The sequence below is a fragment of the Anneissia japonica genome, unplaced genomic scaffold (genome assembly GCF_011630105.1).
Source record: "Anneissia japonica isolate Jap-2015-1 unplaced genomic scaffold, ASM1163010v1 scaffold288249_len478412_cov200, whole genome shotgun sequence".
Taxonomy (NCBI): Eukaryota; Metazoa; Echinodermata; class Crinoidea; order Comatulida; family Comatulidae; genus Anneissia; species Anneissia japonica.
Genome location: NW_022758042.1, coordinates 283,052 through 295,207, shown reverse-complemented (window position 1 = coordinate 295,207; position 12,156 = coordinate 283,052). Strand labels below are relative to the sequence as shown.

At 31.7% G+C, this 12,156-nt stretch overlaps 1 long non-coding RNA gene across 1 annotated transcript in view; it reads right to left on the bottom strand.

Annotated features, from left to right (window-relative positions):
• Nucleotides 1-7,744: 7,744 nt before the first annotated feature.
• Nucleotides 7,745-12,156, bottom strand: part of LOC117124966 — a 5,476-nt gene continuing 1,064 nt past the window's right edge. Inside the window, exons 2-3 of the long non-coding RNA XR_004448052.1 lie at nucleotides 8,693-8,758; nucleotides 7,745-8,361 (exon numbers count right to left, since the gene is read on the bottom strand). This is a non-coding gene — a long non-coding RNA (uncharacterized LOC117124966). The remainder of the gene's footprint in view (nucleotides 8,362-8,692; nucleotides 8,759-12,156) is intronic.

Here is a 12,156-nt window from a genome sequence, read left to right as displayed (position 1 = left end):
AAGTTGTATGTTGTCATGGCGAGATAGATTATCTTGACAAGTCGACATAGTAAAAGTTGTATGTATTTTACTATGACGACTTGTCAAGATAATCTATCTCGCCATGTCGATATGATATGTATATTATGTCGACTTGACAACATAAATTATCTTGACAAGTCGTCAAGTCGAATGGCACTTAGGTGCTTCCGTAGGTTCAACATTAGGTTAGATTAGGCATTTTATTACTATTTAGTTTCGTGCTACACTTACATGGTGCAACACTCTTCATATAAAATTACCCAATCAGGTACAGTAATTTTATGCGAATAAAGCATCTAAATCTCCACACTCATAAGCATTACCTAATTAGGTAATTTTATCTAAAGAGTGTTGCACCATGTATTTGTAGCACGAAACTAAATAATAATAAAATGCCTAATCAAACCTACTGTTGAACCTCTTATTTTTGTTATATAAATAAATAAATAAATATATATATATATATATGATCAGTTGCCTGACGATCGCAATAGCGTGAAACTCCGAGTAGCAACATTCTGTTCCAGCGACCTCCAGTTCTATATATTATATATATATATATATATATTTGGTGCAACATACTTTAGAACTATTCTAAATATATAAATATTTGTGGTAATTATTATCGTATAGTATACTTATATATACTTATATTATACTTAAATCCATCACGTAAAATAATGTTCAGTTGTGATTGATAAACAACCCTTTGCTACAATCGTATCTTAAATTATCTAAATATGCTTATGTCATGATCAAAGTGTGCGAAAACAATGTGTAGTGATGATGGTTATATTCTTATAATAGATGGATATGGACTGAGATCACAGGGTCAAGACACTCTCTATTTTGCTATAACTGCCTACAGCACTGCCGAGTTAAGTGCTATATATTTTATTAGCAGCTCTTCTCCAAATCAATATTCTCTGGAAAAATAATAAACAATTTGCTATAAAAGTTGATGGGAGTTTCCTGAATATATAACCTGCATTATATATAATATATAACGTGTATTAACAATGCATATTATATATATACACACATATATATATACACACGCATATATATATATATATATATATATGTATATATATATATATATGCCTAAAATTCAAATCAAGTTAGCACTATAAACAAATAATAATAACAGTGCTCAAATATGAACATGTTGTAATATTCGTATCAAGCATAGCTTCATCAGCGACAATTTCCCTTATTTCTTGTATGAAAAAAGGTATCTCTGGTCGGATTCTAATTGTAAGAATAATTTAGTTAAATATTCAAAGTACAGTCATCAATTAATATATTGCATTGTATAAGAGAAGTTTAGTTCAACATCTGTCTCAAACTTTTCCAAAACTTATCTTTTCACAAACATGCAATCATTACAGTATAGATGAAAGAATTGGTACAGTAAGTTCAGTTGTACTTCTTAAACAATATGATGTGAAATGAAGTTATTCCCACAATGCACATGAGATGACATTTCCACCGCGTCTGTCGTGCCATGAAGTACATGGGTGAATCTTCGACTTTGCTACAAAAATTAATCTAGGAAATATTAACAACCTGGATTCTCAGTTGCATATGTCTTGCTAGCCAAATTAATATCTTGCTTTTCATTTTTTTAAGATTTGCAATTACTGAAATTAGATGTGTTATTCCTAGGAGACGCGTTGACATTTTTATGTATGTCAAAACTTGAGAAATTAAAATTCTGACAATCTGTCGCCATTATCATTAACAGCAATGTGCATCTAAATGTAAAGTAAATGATTGTATTGACAGATGAAACTGAAGCCATACAAACAAAGTGATGAGAATGATATATGATATTATAATACTGTATATGTATATATATATATATATATATAAGTATATACATATATAAATAAATAATATATATATATATATATATATATCTATTATGATACAATAAATAAATTCTAAAATAGTATATACTATTTGAACGCTAAAGAAGAGACAACTGGGAGTGTAAAAATAGAAACTTGCCCGACCGGGATTAGGACACAGGACCTGCAGTTATGCAGGCCTGTAATATAATATAATGAATAATATAATAAAATGTAATATAATACCGTAAGCCACAAAACTTTATAGTTATACCGGATCTGATTGAAGCGGTCCGTTTCACTCGTTTGTAGGAACGTGTAGATCGACACACCTCAATAGAGTACTGTGCTTCGTTGTCATCTTAAGCATTTGAAACGGAAGCACAGAAATTGGCCTATTGTATAAATATACCGGTACATTATTATACATATATTGGAGTCTGATCGCTTGGCTCCTCGAATAACCCTCATTATGAGAATTAAGGGCAATGTTTGTATCCGTATGTGTCCGTTTATGATATAGTTAAGTTGGGTGGAGATGTACTACGGCGGCTGTCGCGAGCCCCCAGGGGCCCAGCCACAATTTCCGATTTCCAATTGAATGAGGAACAACAAAGAATTAGTATTATACTATATTATATTATTATTATTATTATTATTATTATTATTATTATTATTATAACAATTATTATTATTATTATTATTATTATTATTATTATTATTATTATATTATGTCTTTTTTGATGGATGTTTTTGTTATATTTAATATTTATGGAATTAAAGATGGCATTCGCTGGATTGAGTTACATAGATTTCAATTGCACTTTAGAAAGAATAATATTAATTTGTAATTTAATGAGTTCATAAAGATAATCAAATCAATCGCTTTGTTACCTCGCTAAAACGCGACAATGATATGGTGAGAATAGACAATATCATATGGTGTGAGAAAATACGTTTGTTACCAAACAGAGTGCGACATTACATGTCGCCTTTACACTAAACCAATTGATTAAGATGCTAAAGGTTCGCCGTAATAACAGTTTGAACTACCTAGCTCCAGGTAATGAATTATAGAGCGGCTTTAACTCACTGTTATATTAACGGATTTATCATTTCATAATAACATTACTACAATAGTGCAATAACGCGAGTTTTGTTGCGTTCATCCGGCCCTAGGCTAGGCCGTACACACCGCTTTCCTTCTAGCTGTAAAGTCGTTTTTACGCAAGACTAGACACCTGCTGCGGGGGGATGAAGCGTTACAAATCTATAGAGGACTGCAGCAATTAGAAAGGGCTACAATATTGAATGAATTATCATAGGCAGGAAACATCTTTGAATAACTCTATTTCCTCTTATATTTAATACGAAAGACCTTCTGAACTCCAAACATAACAAAGTAAACTAAAGTTAAACAATAAATTACGGTACGTGTTAATATAAACTAATTTTGAATGTTGAGACTAATTTTATAGGAACTTAAAATTCGTTGAAATTGCGTAACTTGACATAATATAACAAATTGTATTTCAAGTTTAATTTAACAGACTGTATTCTTCCGATATTTATAAATGTATTTTCTTCTTTGGATTTTCCTCATCGCTTTTTACTAGTGTTATCCTTCAACTATTTGAACGCTACATTAAGATACATGCTGTTCCTAAGTTCGTTTATCGAGATTATGCAAACCAATTTATCATTCGGACCTAATCGGCAAATCTCGTATCAGTATCCCAGTAAATCTCTATGGCATTATTTTGTTTATAATAATTTTCATCGATTTGCATCGATACCTCACCCCTCAATCGATCGGCAACGAATTTTCTCAAGTGCAACCTCACCAACGCATTGATTGGATTAAAGATCTGAAATAACACAAAACACTGGGATATGGACGGTCAAAGACCTACTTGCTTAAAGCGATTGTTTCACAACCAGCCCGTACACTCCTGTTACGTCAGCACTGCGCATAGGTTTGAATAAGGGTACGCGCGGCTTAAGAGCCAATCATAATGACGGAGAGCTAAATTGTTAAATAAACAGGCGTAAAAAAAATGATTATTTAATAGTGAACGAATCAAAAATTACAGGAGAGGTCATGCGATATCGCTTTAAATAGGTGAGCATTAACGCTTAGGGCAAAATCAGTTGGTTAAAACAATCTAGAAACGTGGATTATATCAAAATATATCTCTCACATGGTCTCATTAAAATATTTTTTTTTCTGCTTCACCTGCTCATAACTCCAGCAATTATTTTGTTCAAAGACTATAAAAACTGTATTGGAACCTTGGTTAAATGAAACCAAGTTGTTGGTTAGGAAAGAGAAAGACAATTGGCCTGTGCTCATTGGGTACCAGGTTATTATCAATATTACTACAATAAAAATAATAAATACTTATTATCATTATTATTGTTATTAATTATTATTATTGTTATTAATTATTATTCCTATTAATGTGTATCTAGGCCTATGTATTTCCTCTTATATCCCATAATTTCAGCCAAATGTCTTGTTTTTGTCTGAATTTTGTGATATATAGATTTGTTTGTTTGTAAGACTATAAATATCAAATATAAATAAAACGCGTATTTAACATACTTAGTCGTATATAGGTCACCAGACACCTAGACAAATGTAAATTTGTTCTAATTCTGATACGTAGGCTCGGTGAGCCTAGGTTTCTACTGGAATATGATGTGATTGAGACGATAACGCGCACCGTATCGCTTACCCCTTCCGTGTACTCGGTTAGTCTCAAAGTCGCCATGTCAATTACCAACAAATTATTCAATCGAACAAAACTCGAGGAAATGGTAAAATTATTTTCTTTTTTTTAAGCAAACGACAAAGCACAACTTTTTTTCACTCAATATGGATTTGTAACAAAACCTGAATAATTCATTTAAAACAGATCGTGATAAATAGACAGTGTGACAATGATGGAGTACAACACATACTAGGCAACCAACTCCTATTCATGACTCACATAAGCAAGTAACATAATATGCAAATGAGTCGTTTGTACAATTTTGTCTTTTAGTGGCTGTATTATTTACAGTAAGGCCTGTGTAGACATTGAATGTTTAATTGTTTTGTTTTCGTGCATCTTGAAGCGTTTATATATTTTAAGAAATGCACTATGTTTGAAGATTTTGGAAATATCTGAGATGGAAATGTTTTTTCCACAATGAGTATTACTATCCGTTTCTGTTTGTATTTAGCGAGATTAAACGCGTACCGTAAATGCTAGAATAAGCGCCGCGGTGCTTGTAACAATTTTGGAGGCTTCAGTGCGGTGCGTATTCGAGATCGACTTTTATTTTTTTTTAAAAAGGGAAAAAAAATATTGGCGTGGCCGGGGGCGTGACGCTTTTTATGCCAGTTCCCATGTTACCTATCTCACGTATTCTCGTAATTTGGTAGGCCTATCATAGGTCTTACGTCATCGTAAATAAACATTTACAAAGAAATGCTTGTGTCTTCATTGTGTTATTTATTGATTTTAACACTGTATAAAACCCTGTTTAAAACCCTGTTTCTCCAAGTGTTTTATTTACACACAGGGTAATACACTCTCGATTCGAGAGCGGAACTTTTAGCAAAAAAAAAATAACGTTTGGTGCCGCACTTATTCGCGAGCGGCGCTTATTTGAGCATTTAGGATAAGTCATATACTCATTATTATTTTTGAACAAAATAACTTCATTAGTCCATGAGTTGCCATCGATTAGGTTCACTTACAGATGTAGTAACTTACGTAATAACTATAGATGATAAATAGTCATTTGAGAAAACGTATCAACAACAATTGGATCCAAACACATTCTAAGACCATCCAATTATCGTTCGTTTGTTTTACGAAGCTGGTAATATCAAATTCAAATAGGCTTACAGTGAAATAATAGTTATAATGGAGGATAATATACAAGATTTAAGGGTACTAACCTTTGCAGAATTGTCCACAAAATCTAATAACTCAAAAAAGTATATTAAGGGGAAAATGAATAGAATTAATGAATGAACGAATTAATGAATGAATGAATGAACGATTAAACGAACGATCAAACGATAGGACGAACGAAAGAACGCATGAACGAATGAATGAACGAACGAACAGACAAACGGATGGATGGATGGATGGATGGATGGATGGATGGATGTATGGATGGATAGATGGATGGCTGGACAGACTGACTGACTGACCGACGAAAGAATGAACGAACGAACGACTGAAAGAATACAAGAACGAACGACCAAACGAACTAGCGAACAAATGAATAAAATGAATGAATGAAAAATGGGGAAACTCTGAATCGCTTTCTAACATTAAGATACTAACCAAGCATTAAGCCTCTTAAGTTCTCAACTCGTGATTAATGGGCCACACTTAACATGAGGCCATGCTTATAAGAATGACGATATACTATCACCAACTTAAAAGACACTGATTTTTCATTCACATTTAAAAATATTAACACGTTTTATTAATCACAATTTATAAAACAATAAAATAAAATTTTAAATAACATAAACATATACATTCAAACAAGCACCATTGTATACATTATAAATACATTATTACATAGTGTAGGCGTATATATATATATATATATATATATATATATATATGTATGTATATGTATGTATAATATGTATGTATATATATATGTATATATTTATGTATGCATATATATATATCTGTCTCTTATACACATCTAGATGTGTATAAGAGACAGGTATAATGCAGTTCAATAAAAGGGCTCATTAAAAAATTGACAAAAAACTACTGTACAACTTTGTCGTCCAGAAATTGTAATGGTGCTCGTTTTCGAATAGATAAATGTTCTAAATGGGTAGACGAGTGTTTGCATACAAAACATGAATATAACTTCCATGATTTAATGTTGTCTTAATAACCCGTGGCAAATAAATAGATATTTTGAAAGGTATACAATTGTGTGAATATTAATTACAGAGAAAGATCCTCACAGCTTCCATATCTGTTGTTTAGAAAACAACATGCTTTTTGTTCATCAGCAAAATATATATTTTGAAAAGGTGCACTACTGTTTGAATACAAAATAACAGTTAGAGAAAAAGACCCTCGCACATCACATTAGTATTCAATAATTCGCTGATGATACTTCTTTCTATGATAACATGAGCTACGGGCGACATATTCGTAAGTGAAACACTATTTGCATAAACAGTTTAAGGACTTCAAGAACGGACGCATCGCTGGTGGCATACGCTTATGCACAGATATCTCAGAAGGGAAATGTTTTATTTGCATAACGTTCTTGAATTTTTGATAGGGTCAGTGTTTTGATACAATCGAATTCGTATATGTTTCAGTATATGATTTTATAAGAATGTTATCACTATGAAAACGCCGGTACGTTTAAATAATGACTTGAATCTTTTTGTACGTAATTATTTTCTATCATTTTATTTATATTGAATGGTTATAGAAATGATAATTCTTAGAATTTAATGATCTAAAATCGATATTATTGGTACGCTAAATATATCACTTTTTTTAAATTTTAGATCGACGTAAGTTAAATATTTTTGTAAGTAATAAATTTATAAATATATAACATAACATATGTTATTATATATATTATAGGCATACATATATATATATATATATATATATATATGGGTGTGGGTGTGTGTGTGTGTGGGTGTGGGTGTGCTCGTGGGAAAAAATCATCTTTTTATATACGATTTACGGTATTATGGGTGTGTGTGTGTGTGTGTGTGTGTGTGTGTGTGTAAGGTATATATACATAAATTAAAAGGCAAAGACTTGAAAACTACAATGCTGTGGGAAACAATGTGTATTTCGTATCTCGGTAGAGCTAAAAAAAAAGTAAGTAAACAATCAGAAATAGAACCAGAGCTTTCGCACAATACTAGTCCTTTCTCAGTGGTGAGAGATGTTTCAAAATGATATAAACATATATAGGCCTACATATCAAAATATAAATGATTGGAAACATTTTTGACCGTGTCAATGTATTGTTTCTAATTTGTGGATACTTCACAAAATGAATGATTAACTGAGTGATTTGCTTAAATTTATTTTTCTATTCTAACATTTCGTATCGTCATCACATCTCCGAACCTATTTTCTTACTAAGACGTTGCTTTTAAAATGAGATAATAAAACATCCTTTTACTACTATCAGATTTTGCCAGCGGTCATATTTGTAAATAAACCTAGAAATATTCATGCCACCACATATCAGAACTAGAAGGTTGCACAAATATCCATTTATTGATTGAATAAGCAAAGAAACTAAGAATGAAATATTGTTACTCCCTCATTTGTGATAACGCTTCCATGTGTGAGGCAAGCAACTACAATATGTAAAAGGTGTACATATCAGCGATTTGCAGACCCCCGTACTCAAATTCCTTAGCCAACTCGTACCGCATCTATTTGAGATGGTGACTAATTCGAAGCGTATAGGCCTACAAAGAAGGTTGCAAATGGACGTCATGAAACAGATTAGCTTCTCGATTCATAAGCAATTATATTTACATATAACCATCGCATGCTAGATTAATATGAAACATATAATCATATTCATATTTAAATTTTCAAGACAGAGGAAAAAATCAATTAAAGTGGATCTCCATGACCAGTCAATCGCATGTGCATTGCACGTTACAATCTACGCGCGCGTAAAATATGTACATACGTTGTGTCACAGCCAATTGGAGCGAGCCAAACGAATAATGCTACGACAGGTCGTAAAAAAGTTTGTTAATGAAATTGATAAAGATGAAATATATAACTTACCGGCCAGCTATTGGAGTCGATCGCCAGGTAAGACATCCTCAACGACAAATGATATTAAAACACTTTCTGAAAGAATATATACTCTAAATAAATCATAATGAACGAAATTACCGAGCATTTACAATTATTGAAAGTAATTTATAGATTAGGACTATGTCAATATTGTTAATATATGATGCTATATGGAAACTGGTGAATTAAAATCATCTCAGCGGTCTCAGAACAATTTAATAAAGAACTATATCAACTGAAGACGTCTTCGCATTTAGAGTCTTGGTTACATTACTAGGCATAATAATACATCTATGACATTTTACCTATATCGTACTCGCGCGAATAAGCGCCCGGGCGCTTAAAATGGTTTTTTGCACTTTCTGAGGGGCGCTTATTTGAACGGGGCGCTTATGAAAACAGAGTGGAAATTGAGGGGGCGCTTATGGAAATAGATGAAAATCGAGGAGTTCTTATGGGAAATTATTAAATTTAAGAGGCACTTTCAATGAAAAATGATTATAAGAACATTAAGAATGGTGGTTAGAGAAAAGACAATCGTCCAGAGAACATGACAAGAATGCGTGAATATTTATTACATAACAGCAAAATAGCAGATGCAATTAGTGGTGGTGGGTAATGGTAGTTGAGAAAACTTGAAAAACTTGAAAACTCAGATGAGAATGTGCTAAAGGTCGGAAAAAAGAAAAAAAAGAGTAAGACTAGACATAGACAAATATGTAAAAAGAGTAAAGTTTGAAATATACTGTCTGTCCAGGGATCGGAGCTGCTCTCATCATCAAGAGAAATATCCTCATTTTGATATTGACCGAAGTAGAATGTGTTTCTACACTACAGCTCAAATCATGCCAACAACCACAGTCCCAGGATCGATTGGATTATTGATTTGCTAAAAAGAAAATCTTATGAGGGGGCGCTTATTCGCGCGAGTACGGTATTCAAATATGTTTTGTCTATTGCTGCACATAAACATTTAGTAAAAACAATGCAATACTTAAAATTATTATAATTATTGCATAGTCATCCGATCGTCGTCGTTTTTATCATTAGACCTCCAATTATCGTCGTCATTACAATTGTCATCATCGTTAATCTTTTAAATCAATCACATAAAAGTTGTCGGCATTAATTTATTTTCCATTGCATATTTTAATTTACATTTTTAAAGTATTAATATATAATGCGCTTTGTCAACGTAACTAATTTTCTTTAAGACAAATAACGTACCGTACTCTTATTACAATGATTATTATTATTACCACCAACAGACATAATATGAATATCAATGTACATTTAATAATATCAATCATTATATAATATTTCATATCAATATAATTCTATTATTATCAATATCATTACTTTATATTGTGGGATGTGTAATGTTTAATGAAGTAAATAGAGTAAATCATATTTTTCTGAAAGCCACACAGCCATAGGGGAGACTAGTCTGCCCTATAGCTACCGTTGGTGGCGGGATTTCAATTAACGTTGATTCACGCTTTTGGCAAATTGTCGATATCATGACCGTACAACTTAATAAGAGTTTAATTCATGATACAAAGACTAAAGTTAAGAAATCAGAAATGTCTCAGACATCATTTTGTCACCGATCACTCAAGAAAGAATTGTAAAAACATTGATTTTTTTTTAGAATAAATGGGTGACGGATGTGAACGGAATATTTGGTAGGTATAGCCGAATACCTCAAGAGAAAGTAATGTGCAGTTCATTGGATTACTGTCGTTCACCGAATTGTGGGATCAGTGGACACAATTCAAGTTTTAAATGACTGAATTTAGGCCTCTCCGGCCATTTGCAACAGTGTAAAAAAAAGTTATTTGTAATGTAATAAGACAATACACCATTGTGTTAACGTAGAAGAAAATATGTCTCGCTTTTATGATTATTGTTATCATTTATTTAAAGTACCGGTAGTGTTTTTAGTGTCTGTATTAATATTTTTCTTATTATAACTATTTTATTTGCAACAGACACACTGTATAGTGAAATTACATAATTATGACCCTTGCGTCCACATTTAAGAGCACCTCACCACGACTCTTCATAGTTACTTTCGACGAGTAACACTAAAGAACACTTAGACTATAATTCGTATGGTAATAGGCTAGGAAAGTTGGAAGATGAATATAATATTTGCATAATATAGCAAGTAATTCATATGATCGAAATTTATTGATTAAAACTTCAAGTTTTAATGAACTGTAATGTTTGTAAAGTTGACCTCGACTCCAGTCGGTTGGAATTCATCCCCTTGCAGAAAATGTTCCGTGGAATTGATTGATGTTTCGTTGAATAATGTTCTTAAACGGGACAAAGCCCTAATAGATTGATGAATACCCCTTTACACTTATTGTAATGATGATGAATCGAAGTTCATATACTTCAACTGTATTCTTTGTTGCTAAGAGACATTTCTACGCGCAGCATTTTAACTGTCATCAGACTGTAATTTTAATTCAAAAATTATGCAGAAGTTTAACGGAATATTTCCTCAATTAAACATGTATTATTAATCTGTATCCATCGGGATGATTATTAATCTCTATCTTCGAGGGATTATAATGAATATTGTATCTGTAGGTGACGTCATGAGAGATATAATGAATAGTAGTAAGTCAATTAGCATTCGAGACCCTACATAGCCAATGGGAGATATTATTGTATAATCCGATGTAACAAAAAAAGTCCTCTGGATTATTTCTTTTTTATATCACATTATGTCAAACTTGTTTCGATGATCTAAATAAATTGCGTAAAAATGCACTTTCTTTAATCTTTTTAATCGTCAGTTTTAGTAAAGGTGACAATTTTGTTACCTTCTTAAAATCATAAATAAATGATTTTTCGTTGTCAAATAGTTCATTTTATTCAAAATCATTGATTAATAGACTTTATATTATGATTAATGATATAGCTTGACCTTTATATTAAAGTACATAAATAATATTTTATTATCCAGTCTTGCAAATGGTGGCATTGTTCACTGTTGGATACTGTTAAAAATATATTTAATACTTATTTATTTCACAGCTTTAAGTCCTTTATTGAGTGATGTATTATCACAGCTTGTCCTGTAATTAAAAACCGATAGGCCTATATATAGGCCTATATAATATATATACCGTATATTTTATTTTATATAATATATAGGCCTATATAATATATATATTTTATTTTATATAATATATAGGCCTATATATATATATATACATATATATATATATTAGGAATTTCAAGAACTCTACTGCCTTAATTGGTTGTATAACACCACCATACCCACCCCCACACTTTTCCCTTTCGTCGACGACACAATAATAATAAATTTAGTTTCATTCAAAGGGAATCTCAAAGTTTGTTTAGTTACTAAGAATTTTTAGTCTGCATTATTCTTCACTTGGAGCCCTTTTGATAATTGATTGTCGTGTTTTTAC